Source organism: Pongo abelii, chromosome 14 (genome assembly GCF_028885655.2).
Source record: "Pongo abelii isolate AG06213 chromosome 14, NHGRI_mPonAbe1-v2.0_pri, whole genome shotgun sequence".
Taxonomy (NCBI): Eukaryota; Metazoa; Chordata; class Mammalia; order Primates; family Hominidae; genus Pongo; species Pongo abelii.
In genome coordinates this window covers 4,311,798-4,333,139 of record NC_071999.2, presented here as the reverse complement: position 1 = coordinate 4,333,139, position 21,342 = coordinate 4,311,798, and positions in this window count along the sequence as shown.

Below are 21,342 nucleotides of genomic sequence, written 5' to 3'. Positions count from 1 at the left end.
ATGGAATGGAATGCAATGTGGAATGGAAGGTGGAATGGAATGGAATGTGGAATGAAACGAAATGCAATTTGGAATGGAATAGAATGGAATGTGGAATGGAATGTGGAATGGAATGGAATGGAATTTGCAATGGAATGGAATGCAATGGAATGTGGAATGGAATGGAATGTGGAATGGAATGGAATGGAATGTGGAATGGAATGGAATAGAATGTGAAATGTAAACAGAATGGAATGTCATATTCAAAGAGAATGGGATATGGAATTGAATGGAATGGAATGTAGAATGGAATGGAATGGAATGGAATGTGGAATGCAACGTGGAATGAAACGGAGTGGAATGTGCAATGGAATGTTGAATGGAATGTAATGGAATGTGGAATGGAAAGGAATGGAATGGGGAATGGAATGCAATGGAGTGTGGAAAGGATTATGGAATGGAATGTGCAATGGAATGTTGAATGGAATGTGGAAAGAATGTGGAATATAACGGAATGGAATGTGAAATGGAATGGAATGGAATGTGGAATGGAATGGAATGGAATGTGGAATGGAATGTGGAAAGTAATGTGGAATGGAATGTGGAATGGAAGGTGGAACGGAATGGAATGGAAATAGGAATCGAATGGAATGGAATGTGGAATGGAATGTGGAATACAACATGGATTGGAACGGACTGGATCGTTGAATGGTATGTGGAATGGAATTTAATGGAATGTGGAATGGAATGTGGAACGGAATGCAATGGAATGTGGAATGGAATGGAATGGAATGTAGAATGGAATGTGCAATGGAATGGTATGTGGAATGGAATGAGGAATGGAATGGAAAGGAATGTGTTTGGAATGGTCAATGGAATGTGGAATGGAATGTGAAATGAAATGTGGAATGGAATGAGGAATGGAATGGAATGTGTTTGGAATGGGCAATGTAATGTGCAGTGGATTGTGAAATGAAATGTGAAATGGAATGTGTAATGCAACGGAATGGAATGTGGAATGGAATGTGGAATGGAATGGAATGTGGAATGGAATGTGGAATAGAATGTGCAATGGAATGTGGAATGTAACGGAATGGAATGTGGAGTGGAATGGAATTGAATGAGGAATTTAATGCAATGGAATGTGGAATGCAATGTGGAAAGGCATGGAATGGAATGTGGAATGGAATGTTGAGTGGAATATGGAATGGAATGTGGAATGGAATGGAATGAAGTGTGGAGAGGAATGGAAATTATTGGTAGTGAATATGGAATTGAATGGAATGGAATGTGGAAAGAAATGTGGAAAGGAACGTGCCATGGAACGTGGAATGGAACGTGGAATGGAACGTGGAATGGAATGCAATGGAACGTGGAATGGAATGTGTAATGGAATGTAGATTGGAATGTGGAATGGAAACTGGAATGGAATGTGGAATGGAATGTAGATTGGAATGTGCAAAGCAAAGTGTAATGGAATGGAATAGAGTGTGTAATGGAACGTGGAATGGAATGGAATGGGACGTGGAGTGGAATGTGGAAAGGAATGTGGAAGGGAACTTGGAATGGAATGAAATTAGGAAGGGAATGAAATGGAATGTGGAATGGAATGTGAAATGGAATGTTGAATGGAATGTGGAATGGAATGTGAAATGGAATTTAAAATGGAATGGAACGGAATGGAATGCAAAATGCAATTTAATGTGTAGTGGAATGGAATTAAATGGAATGGAATGTAGAATGGAATGGAATGGAATGGAATAGAATGTGGAATTCAATGTGGAATGGAATGCAATGTGTAATGGAATGAGTAATGGATTGGAATGGAGTGGAATGTAACGGAATGTGGAATGGAATGTGAAATGGAATGGAATGGAATGGAATATGGAATGGAAGGGAATGGAAGGTGAAATGGAATGGAATGTAAAATGGAATGGAATGGAATGAGGTATGAAAGGGAATGGAAAGGAATGGAATGAGGAATGGAACGGAATGGCATGCGGAATGGAATGGAATGTGGAACAGAACATGGAATGGAAACAGGAATGGAATGTGGAATAGAATGGAATGGAATGCAATGGAATGGAATGGAATGTGGAATGGAATGTGGAATAGAATGGAATGGAATGGAATGGAATGGAATGGAATGCGGAATGGAATGGAGTGGAATGTGGAATGGAATGTGGAATGAAATGTGGAATGCAATGGAATGGAATGTGGAATGTAATGAGTAATGGAACGTGTAATGGAATGGAATGGAACTTGGAATGGAACGTGGAATGGAATGAAGAATGGAACGTGGAATGGATCATGGAGTGGAATTGATTGGAACGTGGAATGAAATGAACAATGGAATGTGGAATGGATCATGGAATGGAATTGATTGGAAAGTGGAATGTAATGAAACGTGGAATGAAATGGAATGGAAAGTGGAATGGAACAGAATGCAACGTGGAATGCAATGGAATGGAAAGTGGAATGGAATGGAACGTGGAATGCAGTGAAACAGTACGTGGAATGGAATGTGGAATGGAATGGAACATAACGGAATGCAAAGTGGAATCAAATGGAAAGTGGAATGGAAAGTGCAATACAATGGAATGGAATGTGCAATGGAATTTGGAATGGAAAGGAATGGAGTGTGGAATGGAATGGAATGCGGAATAGAATGTGGAATGGAATAGAATGGAATGTGGAACGGAATGGAAAGGAATGTGGAAAGGAACATGGAATGGAATGGGATGGAATGGAATGGAATGTGGAATGGAATGTGGAATGGAAAGTGGAATGAATGGAATGAAATTGAATGGAATGTGGAATGGTATGGAATGTAAAATGGAAACAAATTGAATGTGGAATGGAAGGAAATGGAAAGTAATGAAATGTCTAATGGAATAGAATGGAATATTTAAAGGAATGTGGAATGGAATGGAATGGAATCTGGAATGGAATGGAATGGAATGGATAGTGGAATGGAATGCAAAGTGGAATGGAAAGGAATGGAATGGAATGGAATGTGGAATGTACTGAAATGCAATGTGGAATGGAATGGAATGGAATGTGGAATGGAATGGAATAGAATGGATTTTGGAAAATGTGGAATGGAATGAAATGGAATGGATTGTGGAATGGAATCGAATGGAGTGGATTTTGGAATGAAGTGTGGAATGGAATCTGAAATGGAATTTGGCATGGAATGGAATGTGGAATGGTATGGAATGTAATGGAATGGAATGCGGAATGAAACATGGAATGGAATGATGAATGGAATGGAATGGAATGTGGAATGAATTCGAATGGAATTGACACTCATATGGAATGGAATGGAATGGAATGTGGAATGGAATGTGGAATGCAATGCAATGGAATAGAAAGTGGAATGGAAGGGAATGGAATGGAACGGAAGGGAAAGTGGAATGGAATTGAATGGAATGCAATGGAATGGAATGGAATTTAGTGTGGAATGGAATGGAATGTGGAAAGGAATGGAATGGAAGGTGGAATGTAATGGAATGGCGTGTGTAATGGAAATAAAAGGGAATTTGAAGTGGAAGTAGAAAGGAATGTGGAATGGAATGAAAAGGAATGTGGAAAGGAATGGAATGGAATGTGGAATGGAATGGAAGGGAAGGTGGAATGGAATGGAAAGGAATTTTGAATGCAATGTGCAATGGAATGGAATGGAATGGAATGTGGAATGGAATGGAATGGAATGTGGAATGGAACGTGGAATGGAACGTGGAATGGAATGGAATGGAATGTGGAATGGAATGTTGAATGGAACGGAATAGAATGTGGAATGGAAAGAGGAAGTCAGTGGAATGGAATGTGAAATGGAATGGAATGGAATGGACTGTGAAATTCAATGGAATGGAGAGGAATGGAATGGAATGGAATGGGGAATGGAATGTGGAATGGAAGGTGGAATGGAATGCAATGTGCAATGGAATGTGGAATGCAAAGTGGAATGGAATGGAATCGAAAGTGCAATGCAATGTGGAATGCATGGGAAAGGCATGTGGAATGGAATGGAATGGTATTTGGAATGCAGTGCAATGGAATGGAAAGGAATGTGGAAAGGAATGGAAGGAATGGAATGTTGAATGGAATGGAATTTAATGTGGAATGGAATGTGAAATGCAATGTGGAATGGAATGGAATGAGATGTGGAATGGAGTTTGGAGTGCAATGGAAAGGAATGTGGATTGGAATGGAATGGTATCTGGAATGGAATGGAATGGATTGGAATGTGGACTAGAAAGAAAGGAATGTGATGGAATGTGGAATGTAATGTGTATTGGAATGGAAAGTGTAATGGAATACGAAATTGAATGGAATGGAATGGAATGTGTAATGGAATGTGAAATGGAATGGAATGGAATGCGGAATGGAATGGAATGGAACGTGGAATGGAATGGAATGGAATGTAAAATGGAATGGAATGGAATGTGGAATGTAAGGGAATGGAATGGAATTGAATGTGGAATGGAACGGAATGGGAAGTGGAATGGAATGTGGAATGCAATGGAATGTGGAACGGAACATGGAATGGAAACTGGAACGGAATATGGAATACAACGAAATGGAATGGAATGGAATGGAGTGCAATGCAATGTGGAATGCAATGGAATGGAGTGAAATGGAATGTGGAATTGAATGCAAAGTGGAATGGAATCTGGAATGGAACATGGAATGGAATGGGGGATTGAATGCAATGTGGAATGGAACGTGGAATGGAATGGAATGGAATGGAATGTGGAATGGAATGGAATGGAAAGTGGAATAGAATGTAATGGAATGTGGAATGTAATGGAATGGAAAGCCATTTGGAATGGAATCTGGAATGGAACGTGGAATGGAATGGAATGTGGAATGAAATGGAATGTAATGTGGAAAGGAATGGAATGGAATGGAATGTGGATTGAAAACGAATGGAATGGAATGGAAAGTGGAATGGAATGCAACGTGGAATGGAACGGAATGGACTGTGGAATGGAATGGAAAGGAAAGGACGGTGAAATGAAATGGAATGGAATGTGGAATGGAATGGAAGGGAATGGAATGTGAAATGGAACGGAATGGAATGTGGAAAGGAATGGTACGGTATGGAATATGGAATGGAAATGAATGGAATGGAAGGGAAAGTGGAATGGAATGGAATGTGGAATGGAAAGGAATGGAAAGTGGAATGGAAAGGAATGAAATGTGGAATGGAATGGAATGGAATGTGGAATGGATTGGAATGGATTGTGCAATGCAATAGAATGGAATGGAAACTGGAATGGAATGGAATGAAATGTGGAATGGAATGGAATGGAATGTGGAATGGATTGGAATGGATTGTGCAATGCAATGGAATGGAATGTGGAAAGGAATATGGAATGGAATGGAATGGAATGGAAACTGTAATGGAATGGAATGGAATGTGGAATGGATTTAAACGGAATGGCATGGTATTTGGTATGGAATGGAATGGGGTGGAGTGGAATGGAATGGAATGGGGTGGAATGGAATGTGGATTGGAATGGAAGGGAATGTAATGGAATTTGGAATGGAATGGAATGTGGAATGGAATGGAATGCAATGTGGAATGGAAGGTGGAATAGAATGGAATGTGGAATGAAACGAAATGCAATTTGGAATGGAATAAAATGGAATGTGGAATGGAATGTGGAATGGAATGGAATGGAATGTGCAATGGAATGGAATGCAATGGAATGTGGAATGGAATGGAATGGAATGTGGAATGGAATGGAATGGAATGTGGAATGGAATGGAATGGAATGTGGAATGGAATGGAATGGAATGTGAAATGTAAACAGAATGGAATGTCATATTCAAAGAGAATGGGATATGGAATTGAATGGAATGGAATGTGGAATGGAATGGAATGGAATGTCGAATGCAACGTGGAATGAAACGGAGTGGAATGTGCAATGGAATGTTGAATGGAATGTAATGGAATGTGGAATGGAAAGGAATGGAATGGGTAATGGAATGCAATGGAGTGTGGAAAGGATTATGGAATGGAATGTGGAATGGAATGTTGAATGGAATGTGGAAAGGAATGTGGAATATAACGGAATGGAATGTGAAATGGAATGGAATGGAATGTGGAATGGAATGGAATGGAATGTGCAATGGAATGTGGAAAGTAATGTGGAATGGAATGTGGAATGGAATGGACTGCAATGTGGAATGAAATGTGGAATGGAAGGTGGAAGGGGATGGAATGGAAAGTGGAATCGAATGGAATGGAATGTGGAATGGAATGTGGAATGCAACATGGATTGGAACGGACTGGATCGTTGAATGGTATGTGGAATGGAATTTAATGGAACGTGGAATGGAATGTGGAACGGAATGCAATGGAATGTGGAATGGAATGGAATGGAATGTAGAATGGAATGTGCAATGGAATGGTATGTGGAATGGAATGAGGAATGGAATGGAAAGGAATGTGTTTGGAATGGTCAATGGAATGTGGAATGGAATGTGAAATGAAATGTGGAATGGAATGAGGAATGGAATGCAATGGAATGGAATGTGTTTGGAATGGGCAATGTAATGTGCAGTGGATTGTGAAATGAAATGTGAAATGGAATGTGTAATGCAACGGAATGGAATGTGGACTGTAATGTGGAATGGAATGGAATGTGGAATGGAATGTGGAATAGAATGTGCAATGGAATGTGGAATGTAACGGAATGGAATGTGGAGTGGAATGGAATTGAATGAGGAATTTAATGCAATGGAATGTGGAATGCAATGTGGAAAGGTATGGAATGGAATGTGGAATGGAATGTTGAGTGGAATATGGAATGGAATGTGGAATGGAATGGAATGAAGTGTGGAGAGGAATGGAAATTAATGGTAGTGAATATGGAATTGAATGGAATGGAATGTGGAAAGAAATGTGGAAAGGAACGTGCCATGGAACGTGGAATGTAACGTGGTATGGAATGCAATGGAACGTGGAATGGAATGTGTAATGGAATGTAGTTTGGAATGTGGAATGGAAACTGGAATGGAATGTGGAATGGAATGCAGATTGGAATGTGCAAGCAAAGTGTAATGGAATGGAATAGAGTGTGTAATGGAACGTGGAATGCAATGGAATGGGACGTGGAGTGGAATGTGGAATGGAATGTGGAAGGGAACTTGGAATGGAATGAAATTAGGAAGGGAATGAAATGGAATGTGGAATGGAATGTGAAATGGAATGTTGAATGGAATGTGGAATGGAATGGGAAATGGAATTTAAAATGGAATGAAACGGAATGGAATGCAAAATGCAATGTAATGTGTAGTGGAATGGAATTAAATGGAATGGAAAGTAGAATGGAATGGAATGGAATGGAATAGAATGTGGAATGCAATGTGGAATGGAAAGCAATGTGTAATGGAATGAGTAATGGATTGGAATGGAGTGGAATGTAACGGAATGTGGAATGGAATGGAATAGAATAAAATGGAATGTGGAATGGAAAGTGGAATGGAATGGAATGGAATGTGGAATGGAATCGATTGTAATGTGGAATGGATTGGAATGTAATTGAATGTAGATTACAATGGAATGGAATCGAAAGGAATGTGGAATGGATTGGAATGTGGAATACAATAAATGTAATGGAATGCAAAATGGAATGGAATAGCATGTGGAATGGAAGGGAATGGATTGGGATGGAATGTGGAATGAAATAGAATGGAAAAAGGAATGGAATGTGGAATGGAATGGAATGGAATGTGGAAAGCAACGTGGAAAGTAATGGAATGGAACGTGAAATGGAGTGGAAAGTAATGTGTAATGGAATGAGGAATGCAAAGGAATGGAATGTGGAATGGAATGAGGAATGGAATGGAATGGAATGTGGATTGAATTGTGGAAATGAATGGAAGGTGGAATGGAATGTGGAATATAATGTAATGTGGAATGGAACATGGAATGGAATGGAAAAGAAAGTGAAATGGTATGGAGTGGAATGTGGAATGGAATGTGGAATGTAGTAGAATGGAATGGAATGAGAGGTACAATGGAATGGAATGTGGAACGGAATTGAATGGAATGTGGAATGGAATCTGGAATGAAATCTGGAAAGGAATGGAATGGAATTGAATGTGGAATGGAATGGAATGGAATGTGGAAAGGAATGAAATGTATTGTGGAATGGAATGGAATGGAAAGTGGAAAGGAATGTAATGGAAGGGAAAGGAATGTGGAATGGAAATTGGAATGAAATGCAATGGAACTGAATGGAATAGAAAGGAATGTGAAATGGAATGAGGAATGGAATCCGGAATGGATTGTGGAATGCAATGGAATGGAATGGAAAGGAATGTGTAATGGAATGGAAAGGAATGTATAATGGAATGGAATAGAATGTGGAATTGAATGGAATGTATCAGAATGTAATGTGGAATGGAAAGTGGAATGGAATGCAATGGAATGGAAAAGAATGTGGGATGGAAATTGGAATGCAATGGAATGGAATGTGGAATGGAATGCAATGTTAAGTGGAATACAATGTAAAGTGGAATGTAACGGAATGTGGATTGCAATGGAATGGATTCGAATGGAATGCACAATGGAATGGAATGAGAAATGCAATGGAATGGAATGGAATGTGGAATCGAAGGGAATGGAATTTAATGGAATGTGGAATGGAAAGGAAAGGGATATGGAATGGAATGTAGAACGGAAAGGAATGGAATGTGAAATGGAAGGTGGAAAGTAATGGAAAGCAAGGTGGAATGGAGTGGAATGTTATGTGTAATGGAATGAGAAATGGAATGGAATAGAAAGGAATGGAATGTGGAATGAAATGGAATGGAATATGGAATGTAACTTAGAATGGAATGTTATGTGGAATGGAATGTGGAATGTAAAGGAATGTTAAATGGAATGGATTAGAATGTGGAATGGAATGGAATGGATTGTGTGATGGAATTAATGGAATGTGGAATGGAATGGAATGGAATGAGGAAGGGAATGGAATGGAATTGAATGTGTACTGGAATGGAATGGAATGGAATGGAATGTGGAATGGAATGGAATGGAATGGAAAGGAATGTGGAATGGAAAGTGGAATGGAATGGAATGGAATGTGGAATGGAGTGGAGTGGAATTTGGAAAGGAATTGAATGGACTGTTGAAGGTAATGAACAGTAATGTGGAATGGAATGGATTGGAATCTGGAATGGAACGGAATGGAATGGACTGTGGAATGGAATTTAATGTAATGGAATGGAATGTGGAATGTAATGTGGAATCGATTGTGGAATGGAATGGAAAGGAATGTTGAATGAATTGGAATGGAATGTGGAATGGAATGGAATGCAATGTGGAGTGGATGGGTATTTAATATAATTTGGATTGCAATGGAAAGAAATGGAATGGAATGTGGAATTGAATGGAACGGAATGTGGAATGGAATGGAATGGAATGTGGAATGGAATGAAATGGAATGGAATGGAATTTAAAATAGAATGGAATGGAATATGGAATGGAAGGGAATGCCATGTAATGGAATGTGGAATGGAAGGCAATGGAATGTATTCAAATGTGGAAAGGAATGGAATGGAATATGGAATGGAAAGTTGAATGAAAAGGAATGGAATTTGCAATGTAACATGGAAAGTAATGGAATTGATAGTGAAGTGGAACGGATTGTAATGTGTAAAGGAATGAGGAATGTAATGGAATAGAATGGAATGGAATGTGGAATGTGGAATGGAATGAAATGTGGAATGGAATGTGGAATGGAATTGAATGCAATGTGGAATGGTATTGAGTGGAATGTGCAATGGAATATGGAATGTAGTGGAATAGAATGTGGAATGGAGTGTGGAATATAGCGGACAGGAAAGCTGATTGAAAAGTAATGGAATCTGGAATGGAATGGAAAGGAATGGAATGGAATGTGGACTGGAATAAAACGGAATGGGATGGAATGTGGAACGGACTGGAATGGAATGTGCAATGGAATGTTGAATGGAATGTGGAAAGGAACCTTGAAAGTAATGTGGAATGGAATGGAATGAAATGAGGAAGGGAATGGAATGGAATGGAATGGAATGTGGACTGGAATTGAATGGAATGGATTGGAATGTGGAATGGAATGGAATGGAATGGGGAATGGAATGTGGAATGGAATGTGGAATGCAGTGGATTGGAATGTGGAAACGAATTGAATGGAGTGTTGAATGTAATGGACAGGAATGTGGAATGGAATGGAATGGAATCTCGAATGGAATGGAATGCAATGGGCTGTGGACTGGAATTTAATGTAATGGAATGGAATGTGGAAAGGAAAGTGGAATGGAATGCAATGGAATAGAAAGGAATGTGGAATGGAAATTGAAATGCACTGGAATGGAATGTGGAATGGAATGGAATGGAATGTGGATTGCACTGGAATGTAGTGGAAGGTGGATTGCGTTGGAATGGAATCGAATGGAATGTGGAATGGAATGGAATGGAATGTGGATTGCACTGGAATGTAGTGGAAGGTGGGTTGCAATGGAATGGAATGGAATGGAATGTGGAATGGAATGGAATGTGGAATGGAATGGAATGGAATCTCGAATGGTGGAAAGGAATGTGGAATGCAATTGAATGGAATGAAATGGAACGGAATGTGGAATGGAATGGAATGAAATGCGGAATGGAATTGAATGGAATGTGGAATGGAATGGAATGTGGAATGGAATGGAATGGAATATGGAATGGAATGTGGAATGGAATGTGGAATGGAACGTGGAAAGTAATGGAATAGAAAGTGGAATGGATTGTGAAATGGAACGTGGAATGGAATGGAAAGGAATGAAATGGAATGTGGAATTTAAAGTGGAATGGAACTTCTAATGGAATGGAATGGAACGGAATGGAATATGGAATGGAATGTGGAATGGAACAGAAAGGAAAGGTTCCATTCTACGTTCCATTCCACATTGCATTGCAGATTCCATTCCACATTCCATTCCATTCCATTACACCTTCCGTTCAATTCCATTCCACGTTCCATTCAACGTTCCATTCCACATTACATTCCACATTCCATTCCGTTCCATTACACTTTCCATTCCACATTTCATTTCACAATCCATTCCACATTCCATTGCACATTCCAACCACACTCCATTCCATTCTATTCCTCTTTCCATTATTCATTCCATTCCACATTCCATTCCATTGCACATTCCATTTCACATTCCATTCCATTCCATTCCCCATTCCATTCCATTCCATTCCACATGCCATTGCATTCCATTCCACATTCCATTCCACGTTCCATTAAATTCCATTCCACTTTCCATTCAACGTTCCAGTCCTTTCCAATCCATGTTCCATTCCACATTCCATTCCACCTTCCATTCCACTTTCCATTCCACGTTCCATTCCACGTTCCATTCCATTTGATTCCACATTCCATTCCATTCCGTTGCACATTCCATTCCACATTTCATTCCACATTCCATTTCATTCGATTCCAGATTCCATTCCATTCTGTTCCACATTCCTTTCCACATTTCATTCCACTTTGCAGTCCATTCCATTCCACATTTCATTCCACATTACTTTCCACATTCCATTTTACATTCCATTCCAAATTCCATTCCATTCCACATTCCATTCCATTCCATTACATTTCACATTCCATTCCGTTATATTCCACATTCCTTTCCACATTCCATTGAACATTCCATTCCACATTTCTTTCCATAATCCTTTCCATATTCCATTGCATTCTATTCCTCATTCCATTCCATTCCATTCCACATTCCATTCCATTTTATTTCACATTCCATTCTGTTCCATTCCACATTCATTTCCACATTCCATTCCACATTGCATTCCACATTCTGTTCCACATTCCATTCCACATTCCGGTCCATTCCATTCCTCATTCCATTCCACATTCCTTTCCATTCCATTTCTCATTCCATTCCACGTTCCATTCCACGTTCCATTCAACGTTCTTTTCCACGTTCCATTACATTCCAATCCACGTTCCATTCCACGTTCCATTCCACCTTCCATTCCACATTCCATTCCACGTTCCATTGCACGTTCCTTTCCACGTTCTTTCCACATTCCATTCCATTCAATTCCATATTCCCTACCATTAATTTCCATTCCTCTCCACACTCCATTACATTCCATTACACATTCCATTCCATATTCCGCTCAACACTGCATTCCACATTCCATTCCATTCGTTTCCACATTGCAGTCCACGTTCCATTGCATTAAATTCCTCATTCCATTCCATTCCATTCCGATCCACATTAAATTCGATTCAATTCCATTCCAAATTCCACTACATTTCATTCCAAATTCCTTTCCATTCCATTCCACTCTCCGTTCCACATTCCATTCTACTACTTTCCACAATCCATTCCACATTCCATTCCATTCCTTTCCGCATTCCATTCCATTCCATTCAATTCCACATTCCTTTCCACATTCAATTCCGTTACTTTCCACATTCCATTCCATTTCATTGCTTTTCATTCCACATTTCATTCCATTCCATTCCATTCCACATTCCATTCCATTCCATTCCATTCCACATTCCATTCCACTCCATTCCATTCCACATTCCATTCCATTCCATTCCACATTCCATTCCATTACATTCCACATTCTCTTACATCCCATTCCACTTTCCATTCCAATCCATTCCACGTTCCATTCAATTCCGTTCCACATTGCATTCCACATTCCATTCCATTCCACATTCCTTTCTAAATTCCATTCCATTCCATTCCACATTCCATTCCACATTCCTTTCCATTCCTTTCCACATTGCATTCCATGCTGTATTCCATGCCGCTATGCATTCCATTCCTTTCCATTCCATTCCACATTCCATTCCATGTTCCATTGCACTCCATTCCACCTACCAATCCATTCCACTTTCCATTCAGATCCATTGCACGTTCCACTCAATTCCATGTTCCCTTCCATTCCATTGCACGTTCTATTCCATTCCACATTCCATTCCATTACATTCCATGATCCATTCCACGTTCCTTTCCACCTTCCATTCCACATTCCATTCCATTCAATTCCCTGATCCATTACTTATACTTTTCCAAATTCCATTCCATACCATTGCACATTCGATTCCATTCCATTCCATATTCCATTTTCTTGAATTCCACCTTCCATTCCATTATCCATTCCAATCCACATTCCATTCCACATTTCATCCCATTCCATTCTGTATTCCATTCCATTCCATTCCATTCCACATTGCATTCGATTCCATTTCACATTCCATACAATTCCATCCCATTGCCATTCACTTTCCTTTCCATTCCGCATTCCATTCTATATTCCATTCAATTCCATTCCACATTCCATTCCATATTCCATTACATTCCATTCCACATTTATTTCCATTCCATTCCACTTCCCTTTCCATTCCATTTCACATTGCTTTGCATTCCGTTTCTTTCCTCATTCCATTCCATTCCATTCCATTCCATTCCACATTCCATTCGACAATCCATTCCGTTCCATTCCATTCCATTACACGTTCCATTCTACTTTCCATTCCCCATTCCATTTCTTTCCTTTCCATTCCTTTCCACTTCCCATTCCACATTCCATTCCACATTCCATTCAATTTCTTTCCACATTTCATTGCATTCCATTTCACATTCCATCCCATTCCGTTCCATTAAATTGCATTCCGCTTTCCCTTCCACTCCATTCCATTCGACATTTCATTTTATTCCATTCCACATTCCATTCCACATTCCATTCCATTCCATTCCACATTCCATTCCATTCTATTCGTTTCCATTCCACATTCCATTCCATACCATTCCTGTCCACATTCCATTCCATTCCATTCCACTTTCCATTCCAAATTCCATACCTCAGTGTATTCCAACCTATTCCATTGCACATTCCATTCCATTCCATTCCTCATGTCATTCCATTCCACCTTCCATTCCATTCCATTCCACATTCAATTCCATTCCATTACACATTCCATTCCATTCCATTCCATTCCAGATTCCATTCCAGATTCCGTACAATATTCCATTGCGCATTGCATTTCATTTCATTTCACAATACATTCTATTCCATTCCACATTCCATTCCGTTCCATTCCATTCCACATTCCATTCCATTCCACATTCCATTCTCTTCCATTCCATTCCACATTTCATTCCATTCTATTCCACATTCATTTCCACATTTCATTCCAATCCTTTCCACATTGCATTAAATTCCATTCCACATTCCCTTCCATTCCATTCCACGTTCCATTCTGTTCCATTCCTTTGCACATTCTATTTCTTTCCATTCCATTCCACATTCCAATCCAATCCATTCCACCTTCCATTCTACATTCCATTCCATTCCATTCCACGTTCCATTCCACATTCCTTTCCACATTGCATTCCATTCCATTCCACGTTCCATTCCACGCTCCATTCCACGCTCCATTCCAAATTCCACTCCATTCCATGCCATTCCACGTTCCATTCCACATTCCATTCCGTATTCCATTCCATTCCATTCCATTCTATTCCACGTTCCATTCCAAATTCCATTCCATTTCATTCCACAATCCATTCCATTCCATTCCACATTCCATTCCATTCCATTTCACATTCAATTCCACTTTCCATTCCATTCCGCTTTCCATTACTTTCCATTCCGCATTCCATTCCACATTCCATTCCATTCCATTCCACCTTCCATTCCACGATCCATTCCATCCACTTTGCATTCCATTCGGTTCCACTCCATCCCACTTTGCTTTCCATTCCATTTCATTTCATTCCACATTCCAATGTACGTTCCATTCCACTCCATTCCACGTTCCATTTCATTCCAATTTCCATTCCACTCCATTCCATGTTCCATTCCATTCCCTTCCACGTTCCATTCCATTCCATTCCACTTTCCATTCCATTCCACATTCCATTCAATTCCATTCCTCGTTCCATTCCACAATCTTTTACACAATCCATTCCATGTCATTCCATTCCTTTCCAATTTCCTTTCCACATTAGATTCCAAATTCCATTTTATTCCATTCCATTCCATTCCACGTTCCATTCCATATTCCATTCCATTCCATTCCACATTCCATTCCATTCCATTCCACATTCCATTCCATTCCATTCCACATTCCACTCCATTTCTTTCCACATTCCATTCCATTCCATTACACTGCATATTCCATTCCACATTCCATTCCATTCCTTTCCACGTTCCATTCCACATTCAATTGCATTCCATTCCATGCCACTCCACGTTCCATTCCACATTAAATTCCATTCCATTCCATATTCCATTCCATTACTTTCCACTTTCCATTACACTCTCCATTCCATTCCACCTTCCATTGCACATTCCACTCCAAATTCCATTCCACATTCCATTCCATTCCATTCCACATTCCATTGCACATTCTGTTCCATATTCCATTCCAATTTCCATTCCATTACATTCCTTTCCATTGCACATTCCATTCCACATTCCATTCCATTCCATTCCATTCCACAATCCATTCCCTTCCATTCCATTCCACATTGCATTCCACTTTCCATTCCATTCGATTCAAATTTCCATTCATTTCCATTACATTCCATGACACATTTCATTCCAGACTCCATTCAACATTGCATTCCACATTCCATTCCATTATATTCCATTCCATTCCATTCCACATTCCATTCCATTCTACATTCCATTCCATTCCTTTCCATATTCCATTCCATTAAATTCCATTCCAATCTATTCCACATTCCTTTCCACTTTCCATTCCACATTCCATTCCACATTCCATTCCATTCCACATTCCTTTCCACATACCTTTCCATTGCATTCCACATACGATTCCACATTCCTTTGCATTCTGTTCCACATTCCATTCCATATTGCATTCCATTCCATTCCGCATTTCATTCACATCCCATTTCACATTACATTGCACGTTCCATTCCACGTTCCATTCTACGTTCCATTCCCCGTTCCATCCCATTCCATTCCACATTCCATTCCACATTCCATTCCTTTCCATTCCACATTCCATACCATTCCATTCCATTCCATTCCACATTCCGTTACATTTCATTACACATTCCATTCCACATTCCATTCCATTCCTTTCTACAATCCATTCCATCCCATTCCACGTTCCGTTGCATTCAATTCCACGTTCCATTCCATTACATTCGACCTTTCATTTCATTCCATTCCACAATCCATTCCACTTTCCATTTAACATTCCATTCCACATTCCATTCCACATTACATTTCACATTGAATTCCACATTCCATTTCACATTCCACATTCAATTCCATTCCATTTCACGTTCCATTACATTTCACATTCCATTGCATTCCATTCCGCATTCCTTTCAATTATATTCCAAACACCATTCAATTCAATTCCACATTCCATTCCACATTACTTTCCATTACATTGCATTCCACGTTCCATTCTATTCCATTCCTCATTCCATTCCATTCCATTCCATTCAATTCCACTTTCCATTCCACATTCCATTCCCTTCCATTCCACATTCCATTCCATTCAATTCCACATTCCATTCCACGATCCATTTTATTAAATTATACATTGAATTCCTTTCAATTCCACATTCCATTCAATTCCATTCCACATTCCACTCCATTCCATTGAATTCCACATTCCATTCCATTCAAATCCATATTCCATTCCCTTCCATATTGCTTTCCATTCCATTCCATTTCACATTCCATTCCATTCAATTCCAAGTTCCATTCCATTCCATTCCACATTCCATTCTATTGCGTTCCGCATTCCATTCCATATTGCATTCTACATTCCATTCCTCATTCCAGTCCTTTCATTCCACATTCTATTACATTCCATTCCGTTACATTCCAGGTTCTGTTCTATCCCATTCCACGTTCCATTCCATTCCATTCCACTTTCCTATCCACATTCTATTCAACAATCCATTCGGCATTCCATTCCCTTACATTCCATATTCCATTCCATTCCATTACTCATTCCATTCCACTTTCCATTCCATGTTCCAATCCACGTTCCTTTACACAGTCCATTCCACGTTCCATTCCACGTTCCATTCCATTCCATTCCATTGCATTTCACATTCCATGCCATTCCTTTCTGTTCCATTCCTCATTCCATACCATTCCATTTCACTCCATTTCCCATTTCATTCCATTCCACAATCCTTTCCATTCCATTCCACATTCCATTCCACATTCCATTCCATTCCATTCCACATTCTATTCCATTACAGTCCACATTCCATTCCATTCCGTTCCGCCTTAAATTCCATTCTATTCCACACTCCATTCCATTCCATTCCACGATCCATTCCATTCCATTCCACGTTTCATTCCATTTCTTTCCATGTTCCAGTCCATTCTTTTCCACATTCATTGCCACTTTCCTTTCCGCATTCCATTCCCTTCCATTCCATATTCCATTCCATTCCTTTACTCATTCCATTACGCTTTCCACTCCACGTTCCATTGCACTTTCCATTACACGTTCCATTCCACGTTCCATTCCATTTTCCATTCCATTCCATTCCACATTCCATTTCATGTTCCATTGCATTCCATTCCACTTTCCATACCATTTGATTCCATTCCATTTAACATTCCATTTCATTACATTCCATCTTCCATTCCACATTCCATTCCTTTCCATTCCCCAATCCATTCCATTCGGTTCCACATTAAATTCCGCATTCCATTCCATTCTATTCCACATTCCAATCCACATTGCATCACATTCCATTCCATATTCCATCACATTCAATTCCATGTTCCATTCCACATTGCATTCCATTCCATTCCACATTGTTTTGCATGCCATTGTATTCCATTCCATTCCACATTCCATTCCGTTCTATTGAATTCCACATTCCATTCCATTGCATTCCATATTCCGTTCCACTTTCGATTCCATTCCATTCCATTCCACATTTAATTCCGTTAAATTCAATTCCATTCCACATTCCATTCCATAACATTCCATTCCATTACACGTTACGTTATGTTCCACGTTCCTTTCCATGTTCCATTCCTCGTTCCACTCCACACTCCTTTCCATTGTATTCCACATTACAATCCACATTCCATTTCTTTCCATTCCACATTCCATGAGATTCCATTCCACATTCCTTTCCACATACCATTCCTTTCCATTCCGCATTTCATTCAACATTCCATTCCACGTTCCATTCCATATCCATTCCACTTTCCATTCCATTCCGTTCAACATTCCTTTCCACATTCTGTTGCATTCCATTCCACCTTCGATTCCATTCCAATCAATTGCATTCCACATTCCATTTCATTCCACCCACATTCCATTCCTTTCCATTCCACATTCCATTGAATTCCATTCCACATTCTGTTCCATCCCATTCCACATTCCATTCCAATAACATTTATATTCCATTCCACATTCCATTCCATTCCATTCCACATTCTATTCTGTCCCATTGAATTACACATTCCGTTCCACTCCATTTCACATTCCATTCCATTGCATTCCATTCCACGTTCCGTTCCACATTCCATTCCACTTTCCATTCCATTCCATTCCTCATTACATTTCGTTCCATTTAATTCAACATTCATTTCCATTCCTTTCCACATTCCTTTCCATTCCATTCCATTCCACATTAAATTCCATATTCCTATCCATTCCATTCCATTGCCTTCAACATTCCTTCACATTCCTCTTTCCATTCTATTCTACGTTCCATTCCACATTCCACACCACATTCCATTCCATTCCATTCCACATTGTATTCCATATTCCTTTCCATTCCTTTCCATTCCATTCCATTCCTCACTCCGTTCCACTTTCCATTCCTTCTGATTCCACATTCCATTCCACATTCCATTTCACATTCTTTCCGTTTCATTCCAAGTTCCATTCCACTTTCCATTCCATTGCATTCTACATTTTTTCCATTCCATTCCACATTACATTCCTTTCCAGTACACATTCCATTCCACATTCCAGTCCATTCCATTAAACAATCCATTCCTTCATCTTTCACATTCCATTCCACATTCCATTCCACATTCCATTTAAGTCCATTCCGTTCCATTCCACATTCCTTTCCTTTCCAGTCCACATTCCATTCCACATTCTAATCCATTCCATTCCACATTCTATTCCATTCCATTCCACATTCCTTTCCACATTGAATTCCATTCCATTCCACTTTCCATTCCAGGCAACATTCCATTTCTTTCCATTACATTCCACATTACATTCCTTTTCATTCCACATTCCATTACATTCCTTTCCACATTCCTTTCCATTGCATTCCATTCCACCTTCCATTCCATTCCAATCCACATTCCATTCCATTCTATTCCACAATCCATTCCATTCCATTCCATTCCATATATATTTCCATTCCATTCCACATTCCATTCAATTCCATTCCACGTTCAATTTCGTTCCACGTTATATTGCAGAATCCATTCCACGATCCACTCCACTTTCCAGTCCATTCCATGCCACATTCCCTTCCATTTCATTCCACATTCCATTATACATTCCATTACACATTCCATTCCATTCCACGTCCCATTACACATTCCATTCGTCTTTCCATTCCATATTCTATTCCATTCCATTCCATGTTCCATTACACATTCCATTGCATTCCATTGCAAACCTCATTCCATTCCATTCCATTACGCATTCCATTCCACATTCCTTTCCATTCCATTCCACATTGCATTCCATTCCATTACACATTCCATTACACATTCCATTCCATTACATTCCATGTTCAGCTCCATTCCATTCCACATTCCATTCCACATTCCGTTCCATTCCATTCCACATTCTATTCCTTTCCATTCCGCATTCCATACCATTCAATTCCATTACACATTCCATTCCATTCCATTCCATTCCCTTCGACATTCCATTCCACATTTCATTCCACTGCAATCCACATTCCATTCCAATGCATTCTAAATTCCATTCCTTTCCACTCCCCATTCCATTCCACAATTCATTTCATTCCATTCCACAATCCATTCCATTACTTTCCACATTCCATTCCTCATTCCATTCCATTCCATTCCACATTCCATTCCACCCCTTTCCGCATTGCATTCCTTCCCAATCCACATTCCATTCCTCATTCCATGCCACATTCCTTTCCATTTCATTCCACATTCCATTCCACATTCCATTGCATTCCATTCCACATCCCATTTCATACCATTCCACATTCCATTCCTTTCCAGTCCTGATACCATTCCATATACCATTCCGTTCCATTCCACAATCCATTCCATCCCATTCCACATTCCATTCCACATTCCTTTCCACATTCCTTTCCATTCCATTATACTTTCCATTCCTTTCCAGTCCACATTCCATTCCACATTCCATTACTTTCCATTTCATTCCACTCCACATTCCATTCCTTTCCATCCCATTCCAAGTTCCATTCCATTTCATTCAACTTTCCATTGCGTTACGTTCTACTTTTCTTTCCATTCTATTGCTCTTTTCATTACATTCCATTCCACTTTCGATTACATTCCATTCCACATTCCATTCCATTCGTTTCCATTCCATTCCATTCCACATTAAATTCCGTTCCAATCCATTTCGCAATCCATTTCATTCCATTCCACATTCCATTCCATTCCATTCCACTTTCCATTCCACTTTCCTTTCCATTCCATTCCAAAAATGAATTGAATTCCATTCCACATTTAATTGCACTTCACGTTCCATTCCATTCCATTCCATTCCAGTTCACTTTCTATTCCACTACATTCCACATTCCATTCCATTCCATTCCATATTCCATTCAGCATTGCATTCCACATTCCATTGTACACTCCATTCCACATTCCATTCCATTCCATTCCATTCCACATTCCACTCCATTCCATTCTATTCCACATTGCATTTCATTCCATTCCTCCTTCCATTCCACATTCCAATTCATTCCATTCCGCATTCCATTCCATTCCTTTCCACATTCCATTCCATTCCATTCCATTCCACTTTCCATTCCACTTTCCTTTCCATTCCATACTACATTCCACTCCATTCCATTCCACATTCCATTAGATTCCATTCCACTTTCCATTCCATTCCATTCCATGTTCCATTCCATTCGATTCCATGTTCCATTCAACATTCAATTCCATTCCATTCCACATTCCATTCCATCTTCCGTTCCACGTTCCATTCCACCATCCATTCCACGTTCGTTTCCAGTTTCATTCCATTGAATTCCCCATTCCTTTGCACATTATATTGCACATTCCATTCCACATTCTATTGCACATTCCATTCCACATTCTATTCC